The sequence below is a fragment of the Pyrus communis genome, chromosome 8 (assembly GCF_041283825.1).
Source record: "Pyrus communis isolate YQ-2024b chromosome 8, ASM4128382v1, whole genome shotgun sequence".
Classification (NCBI taxonomy): Eukaryota; Viridiplantae; Streptophyta; class Magnoliopsida; order Rosales; family Rosaceae; genus Pyrus; species Pyrus communis.
Genome location: NC_142572.1, coordinates 20,483,029 through 20,492,500, shown reverse-complemented (window position 1 = coordinate 20,492,500; position 9,472 = coordinate 20,483,029). Strand labels below are relative to the sequence as shown.

The window sequence follows — 9,472 nt, the reverse complement described above, 5'->3', positions numbered from 1 at the left end:
TCAACTACTTACATGATGACACTTAGGATGCGTTTGTTGAACCGGACTGTCTCGGACTGGACTAGCTTCAGGGACTAAGCTGGACTATCTTAGACAAAACTAAACTGGACTAACATAGTAAAGCACTTGGTGCAGTGTCAGACTAAGAAGTTGGACTAACAATAAATAATTATTATGTTTTAATTTATTTTCTATTAAAAATATCAAAATGAATATATGAAAAAATTAAAGGGCAAAGCCCTCTTCTTCTTCTTCACGAATTGCAGGTGCTTCTACAACTTGGAGAATTATCAAACTTTCAACGACTCAAATTGATAGGCAAGAAAATGCTTAGCCAGAGAACCTGGATGCAGAAAACCAGAAAAAAAGCCAGTGCAGAAGCAAGTCAACCACAAACAACACAACCAAAAACAACCCAGAAGTTGAAAATTAAAGAAAAATTACCAGAAAAGCAGTACTCGATTCAACTTCCCAGCTGAAAACAGACACAAATTTTCAGCTGAAAACAGTTCTAATGCATAAAAATTTTTCTTCACAAATTTTCCCACAAGATACCAGTCAACCCATCCATTAATTTCAGTCAATAAAACATCATAAATGACCACAATAACACCAAGATAATACGCCAGAATAAACTGCAAAAGCCAATGCCATTTGGCCTTCCCGATTGACAAATTGAAAATCAAGGATTCCAATACCACATGGCGACTTTTTGTGGTCCTCGTATTTGTTTCCTTGTCTGCCAGTTGAGAGAGACCTACAGATTTAGTGGCTCTTGCAGTTCTGAGATGAACACCCAGACCCTGCACACTTGCTGCAATGGGCATGGCTTTCTTAAGATCTCGTAGTGGAACTGTAAGAAAATCGGGGAGTTTTGGATAAGGATAAAACCAAAATATGATATCAAATTTCTAGAAAAACGAAACCAGGGAATGAAGAAAAAAATCACTTCAACTTGCAAAAACTTATCAATCAATTCATAAAAGGAAAAATAGCAGATAAATTGAAAACAAATGGGTAGCAATCAAAACCCAAAAATAAAAACCCAGAAACCAATCAAATCTGAGAAATCAATCAAACCCACAAATCAATCAAAAACAAAAATCTATTAAAACCCAGTAATAATTTCATGAATTTTCAAACCAAAATTGAAAAAAAACTAAGAAGAGAAAGTGGCAGAGGAAGCCGTGATTTACGAGGACGCGGCGGCGGTCCTGGGATGGTCCGGCGAGGTTGTCAAGCAGGATGAGGAGTCGAGCAGAGCGAGGAGTAGAGTGGAACAACGCAAGAGAAAAGAATGGTCTTAGCAATCAGAGGTATTTGGGGGGTCTCGCTAAGATTATATAGCGATCCCTGTAGTAGAGGCGAGTGAGGTTTAATCCCACTAAAGCTAGTCCTTTCCTCTAACGAACATGAAACTACAATAACACCTAATTCAGTTTAGTCCAGTGAGGACAAACAAACGCCCTCTTAATGTACAAAACCGTTTCTTTGAAAAATTTCTCGTGTATTGCGATGCATTATTTTCAGTCTCCTGGGATATCATCCACATAAGAATGGTGGAGTGCTAGCTTAGTCAATGGTCAGAGCTTGACCCACCTAATTCCTCGACATTTTCTTTCTTTTCTTTTTCCACTAGTTTCTGGCTCTACCACTAGTTGTTAGTGGCTTAGTCAATGGCCTCTACCACTAGTTTCTGGCTCTACCACTAGTTGTTAGTGGCTTAGTCAATGGCCTCTACCACTAGTTTCTGGCTCTACCACTAGTTGGTGGCTTTCGATTGCGAAATCGGAGCGTTGTCACATTTTTTGGTTGAATATCCTTTGGTGGCCTTTAGACGGGAGTAGATAGAATCGACTCGTGCTTGGTCTACCTCGAAGAATTGTGTGCAACATTCATGATGATCTGTAGCGGTTTTGGTTTTGTGTTGGTTGGGTTCGTGGCAAGGGCCATGCATGTGCACCACTAGTTCTGATGCATGTTTCTTGTTGTTGTGACCTGAATTAGTGAATCCAAACCTCTGTCATCATTTTCAAAACTTAAGTCATCAATTTCAATTCCCCATTCCCATCCTCCACATCCATGGTTTTATTCCTTCCTCCTCCTACCCTTCCCCTTTCCCATCCTCCACATCCATGGTTTTTGTATCTCTTACTGCCAAAGAGCAGAGAATTAGGCATAGATATGCTGATAAACCAATGGAAAATCTAAGGAAGAAGGAGGAGCTAGAAATGGGAGTTGCCATGGATAGCAGATTAGCAAGTCTTCTTGCTATTTCCTCTAGATTATGTTGCTCCTGTAAGCATACGATCTCAACCTTACACTAATTGGAAATTTGGAAGACATGCAGGGATGGCGACTGCGTTGTCGGGTTCAATTATTTTTCTGTTGAAAAGTAAATAGCGTGATCAATTGGTGATTACCCACCACCACTCAACTCGTCAAAGTCCATAGAGACCATATATACACCTAAGGCTGGAAAAAATTTCCGAAAATATCAAACCACACAAAAAAAATTCTGATCCCAAACCAAAATTCCCAAAATTTTCGGGATGACATACCGAATCGATCCCAAAATTTCAGTACCGTATTGTCTCCTCAAATTTTTAGTAATCTCGTACCGAACTGAAAATAACGACTATATATAATAATATTTATATACATATATATGTATTATACGTTGGAATTGTTGCTAACTACTAGCACCAGTATAATTGATGTGGTTTATAGGTACTAACCCAAACCCTTTATCCCCACATCTGCAGGTACGAAACTCCCACACACACACTCACCCACTGCTACTTCTCAACCAAATGTGTCTATTTCTTCAACACGAAATCAAAAAATTGCATTGTAAGTTTTCGAACATATTAGGTTTTTGTAACTTATTTTTTTGCTTTTGGGTTTGTTATTTATTTTATTTTGGTTGCATGTTAATTTGACTTGGTATGAATGATTGGTATTTCAATTTGTATAAAATTTGGGAATACTGAACCATCCCGAAATGACACGTCCCGATCCCGATGTCCGTGAGACATCGGAATGGTCGCGTGTTGGCCGACACCCGAGAGTGACGAAAGCCATTTATTGAAAACATGAGAACTAAAATATGAATAAGATAAAAGAATTTAAATATAATTAATATGCAAATGCGGAATGTGTTCAGAGCACACAACTAACTAGAATACTAAAAGAAATAATATAAAATTGAATGAATAAAAGAATGGGTCCTACACCTAAAGGACTCTAAAATGCTAATGCGGAAGTGTCTTGATGCGGAGATTGTATGCCTCAATTCTATGTCTTGAAGGGGCGCAAAAACAAACATGAGTAAACCAAGTTGATATATATATATATATATATATAATACAACAGTTATCAACATACTAACCCCAAAAGTTTTATGAAAACATTAATAGCATAGTATGTAGTAGGTTTTCCGAAAATCCTATCATGCCATAAAACCTTTATAAAACGTATCTCATATATAGTGTGCTAACTAGTGGTATCATAAACGACCCGTAAGCCCCTACATCACCCGACTCGAAGGCCAATATAATATCTCACGACCCGAACGCCCTAACATCACCCGATCTGAAGGCTAACTAGGATATAATTATAGTATAACATCCGTTGTTTATTTCTCATATGTCAGATAATGTGGGAGCAGAAAAATTACTCCACTAAGCAACCTACTAAGATGTCAAACATGGGGAGTGGAACTACAATCAATCAACCTAATACCCAACCCATAGAACATGGAGAAATGGAAGGAATGTGGGACTTAGAGCCCAATACTTGAATGCCAATAAAAGGCTAATAATCCCACCAGCATAAGGGGTTGGGGGAAAATGACAGGTATGAGATTGTTTTATGTTTTATAAGCATTTTGAACAAACATTGACTTGAGCGTCGGAGTGTTTTATTGCAGGTCCCCTTCCTCTCTCATTGATAGCAAGCAAAGATGGTGTTGTGGACTTCTCAACATGGTTACAAGATTATTTTGTTGGTGGAGAATTGAAATACTTGAAATTTTCTGCTTCAACAAATACTTATCACAAAAACACAACACCTTGAAAAGTTTAATGCCATTTGATTCAATTGAAAATTGTAATAAGCATCTGAACAAGATTTCTCAGTTTCTCTCCTCCGAAGGAGACCTAATAACTTCTTGATGTGGGGTTGGGTTAGTGGGTACAAAGGCGGTATGAGGCAGATTGTTTTTTTTTTATAGAGATAATAAGACAAAAAACAATAGAAATATAAAATGTTGACGTGATTTAACCATAACCGCACAAATAGAAGGAGATAGGAAGGGCATGGTAATGGGAGAACAGACAATCTGCCTCCAAGGCGGCATGCTTTAGCCTAGCTTGCTGAAGTTACTAACGGATTGTGGTAGTATCTTTCGGCCAATTATTAAGTGGCTGAGGGTCTCCCTTCCCACTGCTGAAAGCAATTGTGGGCTCAAATTTCAGAATCTCGTGTCATCATCTTCGTTTTTTGAATCGACATAAAGTTTATACCACAACTTAGAATAAAAAAACTTCTTTCACTTGTCGGTAAGAGTCATTCTCTCCCACTGAGAAAATTTCTCATTGTTTGTGTGAGTTTGCCTTTCTTTCTTCTGGATTTCAATTCTGTTGTTGACCCAAGCTTCGGCTGGGGTCGGTGGTAACCTTTTCCTTCCTTTTGTTTTCCCCTTTCTTTCCTTCTGCCATAGTTTTTCCATTGTTCTCCTTTATGATCTTCTTAATCTTTCCACATCACAAGCCATTGAACCTAATTTATCCTTAGATCAGTTGTTCTATCCCCTGTTCTACTTACATATTCACATCCCTCATCTCTCATCCCTCATCCCTCATCCCTCATCCATCATTAATTATGTTTTCTTCCGATTCTTCCTTTCTGACTTCTCTCAATCCTTCATCGATTTCTCCTCAATTCTGGTTTACAATCACTATTGACTACATTTTGTTTAGTTCATCGGGAATGTGTGTAAAGTTTCAGTGTCCACACTAGCTCGAGTACTCGCATCACCTCATTCCCTCGGTCTGCCATTTGTGGCAGTGTTGCTTGTGAGAATCCCACTGGCTTCTTTGATTTCTTCTACTTGGTGGACCCAATTGGAGGGGGACTGGTTGCTGGAAGATGGAGTCTTTTTGCCTACCTTCTTTGAGGTGTTGTTAGGTTCGAATTTTGGTGTTTGTCGGGGTAGATGGGTCAAGTTGTTCAAGAGGAGCTGCAACGGCGTTAGTGGCAGAAGAACTAGGGTTTCTTTCGGTTTGTGTGTGTTTTTGGGCCTAATCACTTGGTTGGGCGTTTGCTGTTTTGTTTGGAACCAAAATGGATCGAGCCCAGAGGAGCTGCAATTTCTCACTGGTTCTAGAAGCCGCATGCCCTGTAGTGCTATAAAGGAATCGTCATATATTATTCAATGAATATGCATACTATAGACTACAGAATTTCCAGAAAATAAACTTTGTAAATTATGCATAAAAACATTTACAATGGCAAAGATTCATATTTGCAAAGGGAAAAAAAAATACAAATTCATTCAAACAAAGAAAGCAATAATTGCAAAAGAAAAGAAAAATTGTAAACCAATGATTTATGGTAATAATTATTATGAAGAAAGAAATTGTTCTTACTTTTCTACTGGCTATCAATGTTGTTACAACCATTGATAAGATTTTTTAAGAGCTTTCATAGTTGTTAAACTAATTGACTTTTGCTGTTGAGAAATGGTGCCTTCTATAGGAAGAAAACAAAATATAAAGTTAATGCACAATATAATGAAAGTATGAAATTACATTAATTGCCAACTTACCATTGAAACCATTAAAAAGGCATACGGACAATAGTTTATAAAATTGTAGGTTGCTTTCTTTCTTCCTGTGTTTTAACAAATTCAGTGATGAATGGTGTGAAGGTGAGGCTATAAAAGATGAAATTACCATCAGGAGAAGCTTCCTTTTAAAAGTCTTGAATGGAAGTAGAAAGAAATAATTCATACTGCACGTCATGCCGAAGCTCATACAAATTCTCATGAACAAACATCAATTTCGTTTTAAAAAAGAGAGTTTTAACGAAAAGCCCACTGTACTGTTTACTTTAACGAAAAACCACATTTTTACACTAAAAAGTCAATCTTGGTATTATTCACTTTACCCTTTATTTTTTCCTTATCATTAAAACTCAAAGTTTTCAAGCTCTTTTCATTAATTTTCCTTTAAAAAAGTTACACATGAATTTCAAGAGAATCTAATAATCCACCAATAAACTAATCTCAAGCAAAAAGAGTTCAGCCATAAGTTTTACCTCTATGGTAATAGGCAGTAGGTGGAAACAGCCATAAGTTTAAAATTTTTCTAATAACCTGACTTAAAACGACGTTATTTTGGCCAAGTTATTCTGAAAAAAAAATTTAGCTTTCTTCTTTCTCTTCCTGAAATGCACAGCATGCCGTTCTTCTCCATCACTGCCCAGACTTGGGTGGTCCTTGAAGATCCTCACAACCATTTTTTCAAGCTTCGGGTGGTCCCGAGACCACTCTGGTCCCTTAATAAATATGCCCCTGATTGAGAAGTTATAGCAATTATAAAAGTTTCGTCAGAATCTATTGCAAATTTTGAACTTTAGATTTTTTTTCTTTGAGAAATTTTTCTCTAATTTCGATTAAATTTGAATAAGTTGATATACTCACTTCATTATAAATTTCTTTAACAACCGATATTGTTTGATAAATTTAACTATATTTTCATAAATTTGGTTAATTTTAACGTTGAAAGCATCTCATTGCCTATGATCCAATCAATCCATCAGTTGAAATAAAAACAAATTTTTGTTTGCAGTCGAAGTCTCTCGATCAAGCCTCATATCAAGAATCTAAAGGGGCCCGACTCTTTTGAGCCGTTTATTTCTTGAATCATTATTCACCATCCACTTGTCAGAACTAGGAATGCCCGACCAATTTTGATATGCTTTTTACTTTATTTATTTTTTCCGTAATCCATATTATTTAAAGAGATCATTGGTCCTAGTCGCAATTGTTTTTTGTTTTCTTTTTTCTTTTGGCAACTTTCAATGTGCTTGGCTGCTCTCTTAGGCAACTTTCAGTAAATTGTGATTTAGAAAAGAAGATGAAAAAGATGACCACTTCTCAAATATTGTATGTTAATTTTTCTCCTTTTATAGAGATTTTTTAATATGTTTAGAAGACGGATGCATACGCCATATGTCATTGTACAAGTGAAGGAATACTTGAAAAAAAAAAAAAAAAAAAAAAAAACTCCTTCCACTTGTGCTACATATAGTGTATTGACATATTTTAAAACACTTTAAAAAATTTATGCTCGTTTTATGGGTGAATCACTAGTTCATCGATTTTTAGAGCGAAAACTATCATTCCTCGTATAAATTTTTGGGAACTTGGAAATTGTTTTATGTTGAGACAGTGGACTTCAATTTTGGTTTTGATCTTCTTGTTTCCACAAGCTTATGAGTAAAAAAGAGCCTTCCTAATTTTGCACACCTGGAAATATCATGTTTGTGCGTGTAAAGTGAATTCAACTATTCATGTTTGTGAAACTTACAAACGAAGAAACAATGAAAGAACGACAAACCTTACCACTCTTCTTTCACACTATTATCATGCCTTGTGTGTTTTCCGAAAGATTTTTCAGTAGTGTGTCATAAAAATGGTCTGGTAAACAAAGTATTATAATACAGGAGGTTGAATACTGAAAAAAATAATTTTAACTACTTATATAATGATACTTAATGTACCAAATCCTTTCTCAACACTGAAAAATTTCTTATGTATTGGTATGCATTATTTTCAGTCTCCTGGGATTTCATCCACACAAGAATAAGTGGACTCGTGAAGTCTATAAAGCATGGTGGAGTGCTGGCTTAGGCATTAGTGGGAGCTTGACCCACCTAATTCATCGACATTTTCCTTATTTTCTTTTTCCTCCATCTTTTTAATTTCTCTTTGCCTTTCCGAGACATTTACGAGTGACAAAAAGGTAAAAATGAACGACTTTTGCCTTGTCGTGTACAAGGGGAGATGCAACGTTTGAGTTTTGTTGCCCAGCTGCGTTTTTGGTAAAAATGGACGACTTTTGACTCTTGCTTGGTATTCCTCGAACAATTGTGTGTAACATTCATGATGAGCTGTAGCGGTTTTGGTTTTGTGTTGGTTGGGTTCGTGGCAATGGCCATGCCTGTGCACCGTTAGTTCTGATGCATGTTTCTTGTTGTTGTGACCTGACTTAGTGAATCAATTTCCAAACCTCTGTCATCAATTTCAATTCCCCTTTCCCATCTTCCACATTTATGGTTTTCTTCCTTCCTTCTCCTACCCTTCCCAGCTGGCTCCGGGTTTCCTCAACCCCACATATTTGCGGATCTTCAGTCATTCTCCTTCATCGCGTTTTGATGCAATTCTCTTGGGAAGTGCATACCTTTTTAAGAGGATTTTTGTCAAACTAACCACTTCACTTAATAAGGATATTGACATATTGTTCACAGAATGATCAAAATGTTTACGGTGGACAAACTCAAAGACCACTTTTATTGATTTTCATTATCAGAGAACAAAGTGAAGAGTTTTGTCAATTTCATGAAACATTTTAGTGAAAAAGCCTAGAACAAATAAAACCTAGGATCCCCCTTGGCCACTACTTATTCAATATGCCAATCCCTTTGTTCACATCACCACCTCCCATGGATCAAAAAATACGTTTTGCTCCGACTCGGGTGTTCACACCGCCACCTCCCATGAATTTGTCCTCGGCGGCTTTGTTGCCCCCAGTGACCTTGTTGTTGGTGGGTCATCTTTCACTAGTTTTCTTTGGTTTGTGGTTGTTGTTTTGATCTACATGGTGCTTTGTGGAGGTTGTTGGAGTCGTCTTTTCCATCATTTTTGCGGATTTGGTTAGCTGTTTGGAATTCTGTTCCGCGACAGCAGTTCAAGCAGGATTGTAGGGTTCTTTGTTTGGTTTGTCTGTTCTGGGCTCAAAACTTTGTTTTGGCGGTCCATATCCTTTTTTCCTTCCTTTTTTTTTTTTTTTTTTTTTTTTGTTTTAATATTTTAACTGGACCTCTTTTCTTTGTAATTTGGTGTGCTGTTAGCAATAAATTTACCTTTTATAAAGGAAGACGTATTATTCATGATAATTACTGTTACTTATCCATGAATACTAGTTTCAAATAACTTTTTCATACCTTGGTTGGTTATAAATATATATGAATCACACATTCATTCATACAATAATTGAATGTGGTGCAAAAGGGAAGTTAATAATGGTAAAGGTAATCAATGGTTCAAATTTTAGAGCGAGATAGTAAGTGCGTCATGTCGTGTTAACAGTTTAGAATTCATGTGATAATACGTGTTATAGCTATTAATAATATATATACATAAATTTGTCATTGATCCATGTCATATTATAACTATTTGACATGG

General features: G+C 36.6%; 1 long non-coding RNA gene across 1 annotated transcript in view; it reads right to left on the bottom strand.

Moving 5' to 3' along the window:
- The window catches only part of LOC148695305 (uncharacterized), a 1,797-nt gene extending 48 nt beyond the window's left edge, over positions 1–1,749 (bottom strand). Inside the window, exons 1-2 of the long non-coding RNA XR_015965084.1 lie at positions 1,197–1,749; positions 1–853 (exon numbers count right to left, since the gene is read on the bottom strand). The exon at positions 1–853 is cut by the window's left edge and continues 48 nt beyond it. This is a non-coding gene — a long non-coding RNA (uncharacterized LOC148695305). The remainder of the gene's footprint in view (positions 854–1,196) is intronic.
- Positions 1,750–9,472: the final 7,723 nt, after the last annotated feature.